Source organism: Haemaphysalis longicornis, unplaced genomic scaffold, assembly GCF_048455015.1.
Source record: "Haemaphysalis longicornis isolate Haplotype H1 unplaced genomic scaffold, Haemaphysalis longicornis Haplotype H1 scaffold_7, whole genome shotgun sequence".
Lineage (NCBI taxonomy): Eukaryota > Metazoa > Arthropoda > Arachnida > Ixodida > Ixodidae > Haemaphysalis > Haemaphysalis longicornis.
The window spans coordinates 100343280-100352865 of NW_027526422.1; the positions used below are offsets into that span (position 1 = coordinate 100343280).

Genomic DNA, 9586 nt, shown 5'->3' on the forward strand with positions numbered 1-9586 from the left:
TTAAGAGATGGCGCCTGGGTAGAACCGCCCCGTTTGTCCTCGATCAACGCTCCGTGTCGGTACGCACCGTCGTGGGGCACTGTGCACCGCGCCGGTTTTGGGGGCAACACCGGTGCCTGTTTATCGAGGACGCTATTAGATGGTAGCAGCCCTGGTCAGCAGGCTATCTTTAATTTTGAAGGAGTATTGACGCTGAATTTTCGTGTTACGTTTTTTTTGGCTGCTATGGGAGCCTGCCAGCCCAGTAATCATAGAATGGCACATTAGGCGGTACATTGGAAAGGCACATTAGCGTAAACAATCGTTTACAGCGTCATTTATTCGTATCAGTTTCGGTTTCGACAGAACAAACGCGCAGTAGCCGCAATGACAGGAGGGCACCTGTGACGTCACCACTCTTGTCGCACCACTCACGGTCTGGACGCGCGCGCCCAGACCGGCCGAGGTCTTCACCATCCCCATGCGCCGGGGCGCAGCATGACGCATGTCCGAAAATCATGACGCCTACACACGGCGCAGCAGCGCACGCCAACCGCAGCCAGCGCATCCGCTTCATCACGGGAGCCCCGATATCGGCAGGTTCGGGCAAGGAGAAGTTAGTGAGTGAGTGGAAGATGCAGTCATGCTGGCCCGCTCTGGGGTTTCTCGTGCGGGCAAAGAGTAAAATGGATTTAAAATGTTATATTGAACGGTTACTATTTACACTTGCTCAGAGATATTTCCTGATAAAAAGTAAGCATTTTACATAGTTATCTCTGCTTTGAAATTTCGTGTCACTACTCCTTTGATGCCTTGCTCTTAATTGATACGTCATTGTCGACGTCACGGAAACGTACGATTTAGCGGGAGCATGGAAATTCTGGCTTACAATATTTAATTTTCTCGTGAACAAACAATCGTTTGCTCCCGGACAAGCGCTGGGGGTACTGAAAAACACTCAACCTTTCGAATAAGACAAACTTGTATTCTGTGTACATGGCCCCTTCAAGCGTAACATTTACCGGCACTTTTCGGTGGCGTTAGCGTGTTTTGAGAACCAAACTTACGGTGAAAGGGCCCTCCCCTTTCTCGGAGCCCCACCTGCAGGCGTAAAACCAGGAATCCATGGATCAAAGGTCCTGGAAAGGGAGCTAATGTCACTTCCCCTACGTCTCATCAGGGTTCACCAGACCCACTCAGGGAAACCTCGAACCAGTCTCGTCCTGTAATCTAGGCGCAAATATTGGAACAACGCCCCTATGCCCCTGCAGCAGTGAGCCGCGCTAAAATTAACCGGCCTGCTGAGGTCTAAATTTACCGCGTATGGGCTTGCTTCGCTGCTAATGTAGAAAAAAGGCAAACTGCCCCCTCGGCCACGCAACGCTATTTGCTCTACACGTCCCCACGCTCTTCACAAACCTTTTTCATCCTCACATGACAAATGCAATGGAGGATTGCTCAATTCAATTTTCCCGCCTTCGCACTGCTCGAGGGCCACCTGTTGGAAACTTTCGTTTCTGTCTTTCTCGGAGCAGATGGAGCCGGCAACTTTTGTTTTGGTGTTTGTTTTAACAGCGAAGCTTTTTAGCAAATCGTAATTCTTCGTGTCCGCAGTCAAAAATACCAAGACATTACTGAGCGTGCGCGCGGCATCGCGGATCTCGCGGCGATGGCCAAGGAAATGCCTTGCGCTTGTGTGTGCGTGCCTTGCGACCACCGCCCAGCGTCCCCAGCGCAGGTCGTCAAGCCAAGCATACCTACTTATGTAGATTGGCCAAGACTGGACAAAAAAAAAATATCCAGTATTCGCCGTAATCGTGGCAGCACTTGCCAGAAATGAGAAAAACACGTCATATATATCGTCCGCCCTCCGTGGGGATGTGTAATGATTATAACATACAAAAAAGTGGAAGGAACTCATACTTATAGCAACAATGAGGCTCTTCGATTTAGCGTCTCGGACTCACCGCGGACTCCCCGAGAAGCAGTCCGGCATTCGATTTTCCCACGTATCCCTATGGCTTCGGGGAATCCTCGGGCTACCCGCGGACTATCCGCGGTGAGCCCGAGATGGTAAATCGAAGAGCCCCATTGATGGAGTAAACGTCATTGCGGCAGCGAAAAAGAATCAAATAGGCTGCATTCGCTCACTTAAACCGTTATGATTATCGTCGTGATTTAAGGTTGCGTGAAACTTCGCCAGCTTCAAGTCTTGCGCGTTAGTGTGAGCTTCCTTCATTTTTTGTTTCGCACCTCTTTTACACAAATGCGTTGTATTTTTTGGCCCATTTGCTACCGGAAGAACCAATTTATTGTACATTATTTATAAAATACACATCGGTACTCTCTGTTATGCACATAATTATGTATCTCACCGAGCCGGCTTAAACGATTCATGATGCACCTGCGGAAACAAAACGGGTACACAGACACAGGAAGAAACAAGCGGACGGGCGAACTGTAACAACGGATTTTTGACACAACAAACGTGTCCCCGTTTGTGGCATCATGCATAATTATCTTTTGCTTCATACGTGCCTGATGTTTCCTTTACGCTGAGTGATGTGGACATGCATGAACCACGACAGAGCAAACTTGCAGCCATGCAAACAGATGCGCGGTCAATTTTTTGCTCGGGAGCCAAGTGGTTGAACCGAGTGACAGACAGAAAGACGCATGTACGAAAAAGGACAGGCAGGTGGACCGACCGGCGGACAGACAGACGGAAAAAACGGACAGACAAAATGTTTGCGGGTAAGTAAGCAAAGACTTGAGTGAAAAAAACAAGGTCGTGGAGGTGGGGTTATCGGTCCCGGTACCTTTCGCATACTAAGCGTGCTCTAACATCTCAGTTAGACTCTAAGAGGCTCATGTTCGGCGAATCCATTAGTACAAGTACATGCAGGGCCCAATTATTTCATCGTTTCAAGGGGGAAAAAAATTGCAGCTGCTCTGACCCTTTTAATTCTTCACGCTAGAAAGACCATCTTAGGTGGCCGTCCTTTTTTCTTCTTTTTTTAGCACACCATCCACCTCCTCCGCCTTTACAAGCTTCCCTTAGGTCTATCTCGTTTGCGACTGTCATTTATTGGATACCGATTGGGCCGCAGTGCCGTAGAACCTCCGTGGGCCGCCTTTTCGCCGCATTTGCTACGAAATTGCCGGGCCTTCTGGAAGCGCGAGCAAGCCTCGCGACCTTTCAGCGCTCTTCTCGCAATGCGCCGGATGGACTGGGGTTAGTGCTAGGCCTTCCTTCCCGCTATGTCGCAGCGGGAACGGTATAATATCAGGTGCAAGGGGGCATCAAAGCGGCCGTAAAACGAATTGAGATGTCCACGGGTTCGAAGTAGGGGCGCCACATGTCCTTGCGTATCGCGATATTGTTTTGAGAAATCCGTCTTTCACACCGGTTACGTATTTTGTGTTTTTTCTTTGATAATAATAATATAATAATAACAAATCGCATTGGACAATGTAATCATTTTGCAACATAAATTGCACGAAAAGAATAACGGGCCTGACACCGAAAAGACTGAGTGCGATCTGACATGGTGACACTCTTCTTAGTCAATGCTGATAAGCACGGGCCGGATCGACGCCTCTGTCTTGCCTTTGAGCGGGCTCCGGCACATACACCCGTTGAAAGCTATTTTGAGACTTATTGTACGCTTACAGAAATATGAAGACGCAAAAAGAAAATGTGCTTCTGAAATCAAAGTGGCAGGGGAATCGGTCATTGGGCATCGTGCGACGAAAATAGGGCAGGCGCTGCCACCGCAGGAGCAAATTACCCACTTGAGATCGACCAGTGAACGTTAGGCCTAGTTTGACAGTCGCGTTGATGCGTCTTGCGAATTACGAGCGTAGAAGACACAGCTCTGGAGGGGTAACCAAGAGAACGTTGGATTTATCGAGGGAGTGTTTGCGAGAACGTTCAGTTTGCTGCGTAGTGTTGCCGTACTAAATCACCAGCGACTTTCAAAAAGAAATTTTACGAACAATTTTTTCACGAGCTCATGCACTGAGTTAGTCCGCGTCAGAGACCAGGCGGTAATCGGTTGAAGCGAGTGACAGGCAAATATTTTCAGCAGGAAGACTGCCGTTTCTATAAAAAAAAATAAAAAAAATAAAAAACTTGCCGTGACCAGGATTCGAACCTGGGTTATTGCGGCCACAACGCAAGGTACTAACCACTATACGATCACGGCTGTCCGGGGGGACGGTCCAGAGCGCCTTAAAAGGCGGAATGACGCATGACTCGGGACTGGTTTAGAGGGAAACTGGGCCGCAGAACACGCCCTTCGATGGAACTCGTCTACTCGCGAAGAGGCCCAGCCGCAGTCACAGACTTATTGTTTTGGTAGTTCATGTTTTCTTGGCGTTATGTTTTATAATGTAGCTATATAAGATCAGTTCCAAGAAAGCCACCCTCTTTTATGCTCACTATGATAAACTTTGTGCAATAAAAAAACCCAAGAGTTTTTAAATCAGTCGTCGTCCCCACCACTAAGAAAACGCGGTAACAAAAACTCGTTTATTATTTTACTTATTTTGTGATCAACTTCTATTTGTTGTACTCCGCCTCCTTCCCCTTTCATTAGGCAGCACTCATGTTAGGGGTTCAGCCATATTGGTCCGCAGCCCTATCTTCTTAGAGGAAGGCGATGGAAACGTTTAACAGTAACTTTTCATCAAACATAAAGTACACACACGGCAATATATCGCATACGGCTGCAGAGAGCTCCCGGGTATGCTGAAGTCCCATCTGCAAGTTTTAACCTGTGACCCCTGGATACCGCAAGGGCCGCTAAGACAGCACACGTCCCTCCTTCCCAATTACAAAATTGCTCAATTTCGCTCTGGCGCTTTCGGCACGGCACATTTCTGTGCCTGATACTTCTAAAGTTGGAAGACAATATGTCGTAATACTAAATCGGGTGACTCAAGTCTGAGCTTTAATTAACGTTTTGTGTGATGGGCAGATAAGATCAAGAAGTTTGCAGGGATAAATTGGTCACAGTTGGCACAGGACCGGGGTAATTGGAGAATAATGGGAGAGGCCTTTGCCCTCCAGTGGGCGTAGATAGGCTGGTGATGATGATGATGATGGTGATGAAGCTATACCCAGGCGTGTCGCACAGAAGGGGGATCGTGATTGTTTTATTAGCATTTCACTTCATCATCCTCATCCCCCCATCAATTAGTATTTCCGTTTTTTTTGTATTTTTCACTATCTTTACTGCATATATATCTGGAGTAAATCTGACGCAGCAAGCTAGACGCCTTTGCTAGGCCAACGTCGCGCGGCCGTCTCGTTAACGTTGGTTTCCTCTCTCTGAGACAGAAACACAGAGCAAATAGCCTTTGCTGTCGAGGGCCAAGTCCTTTACCTGGTGTTCAGCACCACTCTACCTTGACCGTATTCGTCAGTAGAGCCTGCTCTATTGATATAATTTTGTTTCGAGATTTCTATCATTGTACGAGGCTCTGTTTACAGAACCATACTGAGCTAATCAATTACGCGAACACTTAAACTTCACGCTCATTATTGTTTCATGAATCGTAACCGCAAGTATAGTCGATACAGAATTTCTGCTCGGTCCACATTCATTGCCTTGGTTATATACTTTGTATTTTGGTTCCTGTGCAAAGTACTTTTTAGAGTCGCCAGTTTGCCGCAGGGCATAGATGCGGGGGTATGAGTTGATGATGAGAAGATTAGATGGGCCTAAAATGATTAGATGATTATAACAGGAACTGATTTGAGCATGAAATGATTAGATGAACATGAAAATGCCCGCATTGCGCATGGGGCCTCTGTATTCATGTGGTGTAAGCGCGTGCGTCGTCTACACGGAAGCCCGTCTCCGCTGGATGTCTCATCCTCGTCGGGCGCAAAGCGAGGCAGTACCATGCGCAATGCTAATGAGGGTCGGCTATTGAATCGCTGCGGGGACGTAATTCCTCATAATTCACCGAGTAAGGAAGTAATTACGGAGCCATTTTCGAAGTTTGCTTTCTAGCGTATTTTCCTTTCTATTTTTTCTCAGTGAGTTATTTGCTATCCTGGTTCTTTTATTGGCAATGTGTAGAACTACAGAAAGGCGTTTCCAATGTTTTGGGATTGCTGGGCTGCACCAGCACACTTACCGACCGTGTCTTGTCAATGTATTTTTATCGCATTTGTTGGTTTTGTCACGACGGCACTTTAACGGGGCTTCTTCCCCGCTTTTTCCTTGGCTCTTCTCATTCCTGGCAGAACGCCAGGCGTGCCCCGACCTTTGAAGGGCGCTATATATCAGCCTCTCGGGACACACTTGCGCCGAGAACGGTGTAATGGCTGCCTCGTAAATGCCCCCCTGTGTAGAATGAAGATCAGATGTAGAAGGGCACTTAATGTCCAAATTTCCCTAGATGTTCCTCTTGACAAGCTTGTGATGTTACGTTCATTTGGGTGGAACCATCGCCCGGCTATTTAGTCATGGCACTGGGTCTCCATAGTATATGGCGCTCTCGTACAGCAAGGTTGTACAGTGATGTTGATGCGCGATGTGCAAGGGAGTATTTCAAAGAGAGCATTGGGCGATTTGTTGAAGTTATTAAGTTCCACCAAGAACTACCTGATTGGCTGCCGCAAATAGAGCAACTAATCAATATGAGGGCATTTTAAATGGACAAAGTCAGCCCTGTAGTGGCTGGCAACTGCACCTCTTGTATGTGTACATATTTGCAGTGTTGAGATGTAATCTGTTGTGAATTGTCAAAGACAGGCAATAAATACAAAAAAAAAAAAGCCCGGCTAGCTCAGTCGGTAGAGCATGAGACTCTTAATCTCAGGGTCGTGGGTTCGAGCCCCACGTTGGGCGCTGTTTTTTTTTTTTTTTTCTGCGTGTGGCTGTTAAACCGTTTCGCCACTCGCAAGGTGTGAGCCAAGCAGTTGATATGTCGGTTTTTTGCAGATTCATTGAATCGGCGCGCAGCAGAGTACTAAATCGCTAAAAGCCCTAATTTTCGTTTTCCTTCTTTGAAGTTTCTTTAATAGCTCCCCTCCAAATCTACCTTACTTTATACGTCTCTAATGCTTCAAAAAAGGCCCAGCCCATATGATCCTGTACCGCCTCATTCGCAATCGTACCATGAGCGCGTATTGTTAATATGCCGATTGAATTATGGTTCACTTCATGCCAAGACAGAATCTCCGATTGTAAGCATAGATAGGCATTATAAGCTGTTGGCGGAAGCCCTGCTAATCATTTCTAAGTTCCTCGCACTCCCTTATAGTTATTGTACCCTCAATGCGCTGTGTTTCAACATGTAACAGTGCATGAGGAACATGTAATGTGATAGGAAGGCGGTCACTGCCTTCCTATCACATTACATGTTCTTCATGGGTAATTAGGTATCCCTTTCTTTCCTATAGCCATATTTCCAAGTATTCTTCTTTACAAATGGCGGTATGCCTTTCTGTTGAATCATCGCGATTTATTATCTTCACATTTAAATGTCATCATCCTGGATGGCTGCGTGTTCTAAAATTTTTGCTGAGATGTGTTGCCTCTTACCACTGCTATATTCTGTGATTCATCCGCAATATCCGCTAGTAGCAGGAACGCCCCTGCCTACATCTGTCCTGAATGCGCTCTTCTCCCAGCTTCCGCAAGGTAAGACAAAAACAATTTTAATCCTTTTCACTCGTCTTTCCTTCCATCTAGCGTAAAAAAAATTCAGGGGCGCTTGCACTCACGCGCAAGACTTGAATGTCGAAGCTCTTGTAGATGATCATTGCCGGACACAAATTGGCTTTCAGTATCATTGTTAATTTGCATAGTTGCGGTGCTATCGTCGTCATGTGCATCGAAGAGGTCGTCGTCTTCTTCGCGGCGAGCGGTAGATACAAAGTCATCCTGAGCGTTGTAGACTTCCACCAGCTCTTCGTCGTCGATTCGAGGCAGCGATGGCGGGATCTGAAAGTCGTCTCGGGAAGGATTGGCACACTCATAGCTATATCTCAAATTGTCCATAATTGCTTCTAGAGAATGCGGTGGCCGCGGTAACCTTTCCCAAGCAGGCTATCTTTTCAGCTTTAGCATTAGCGCTGGAGTGTTTTTTTTTTTACATTCGCGGTTGCGCTTGACGACAGCGCTGTAGTTTTTCTTTTACTTATTTGTTATTGCTAAAGCCACTGCGCGAGCCGGGGACTGGGCTGTCGCCGTGAGGCACGCGCTCACCAGCGCTAGGCATTTTCTTGATATTTTTTGCTCCAACCGCGAACTTACGGCCATAAAAACAGCTGCGATGTTAAAAAAGCGTGAACGCGTGGAAGAGGACATCCGTGTTATAAGCTCTAATTGTGCAGAGGCGTGTGCGGTGGACCTTGTAATCTCCATACATTGCTCCAGCAGTTGCAGAAATTTTCTTCAACACCTTCGTACTCCATAAAATGCCACACCAATGATGATGACGAAAAAGTTCAAAACGTGGCTTTGCGACCCAGGCTACACCTTGGGGGCGTCTATGGCTACAATACCAATTTTTTTCTTTGGCTTGCCTTGTGGCTCGACGTCGTATGGAGGAACCATTTTTTTACCTTGCGTTGGAACGGAACGGATGTCATTCACAATATATTGACATGTCTGGAAACTACGCGAGAATTTTTTACCTTTTGGAGTTTTCTTCTCAAAAATGGGGCAGCAAGAATGTATACGTTTAATTTAAGCGTCCTGCGGGATTTGTACCATATGACGTGTATCTGGACTGTGCTGGAGTGTGAAAACGTTTTTAAGTCTTTTTTCCGTGGTTGGGTGACACTCCACTAGGGTCTTGTGCCGCGTGCTACAGCTCCAGATGGGGTTCAGCGGAGGCGGTAACGTTGGTCTAGAGCTCCCACGGCCTCTGATGCTCTTGCGTGCCCGCTGAATCAGACCGATCTGGTCTTAGTCACAAGCCCCGTCGCTGAAGCAAACATTAAAATTCAAGGGTAAGTGTACAAAGTAAGTGAGTGAGTGAGTGAGTGAGTGAGTGAGTGAGTGAGTGAGTGAGTGAGGGAGTGAGTGAGTGAGTGAGTGAGTGAGTGAGTGAGTGAGTGAGTGAGTGAGTGAGTGAGTGAGTGAGTGAGTGAGTGAGTATGAGTGAGTGAGTGAGTGAGTGAGTGAGTGAGTGAGTGAGTGAGTGAGTGAGTGAGTGAGTGAGTGAGTGAGTGAGTGAGTGAGTGAGTGAGTGAGTGAGTGAGTGATCATGATGGATAGTAACAGCGCAATAAACGACGAGGGACACAGAAGAAATTCACAAAACGGGACGGGACAAGACGGGCGCCCATCTTGTGAATTTCTTCTGTGTCCCTCGTCGTTTATTGCGCTGTTACTTTCCATCATGAATACGTACCAACTCGCCCAACTTTCCCTCTTGTTGAGTGAGTGAGTGAGTGAGTGAGACTGTCTCAAGATGACAGCCGCTCAAGCTGGATTACGCTGACGCATATGTCTGCTTCGGCACCCCATAGCCGGCCATAAAATAAACTTCCTGCTTAGGCCGACCTGACGTAGGTCATTTCGGATTATTCCTTCATTTTCACGTCACCGCTCCCACCTTATTACATTTGCGCAAGAGA

General features: G+C 47.1%; 2 non-coding genes across 2 annotated transcripts; one reads left to right on the forward strand and one right to left on the reverse strand.

Moving 5' to 3' along the window:
- Positions 1-4115: 4115 nt before the first annotated feature.
- Positions 4116-4187, reverse strand: Trnah-gug (transfer RNA histidin (anticodon GUG)). Its single transcript has one exon. It is a non-coding gene; the product is annotated as a tRNA-His (tRNA).
- Positions 4188-6772: 2585 nt separating this feature from the next.
- On the forward strand, positions 6773-6845 carry Trnak-cuu (transfer RNA lysine (anticodon CUU)). Its single transcript has one exon. It is a non-coding gene; the product is annotated as a tRNA-Lys (tRNA).
- The last annotated feature ends 2741 nt before the right edge of the window (positions 6846-9586 follow it).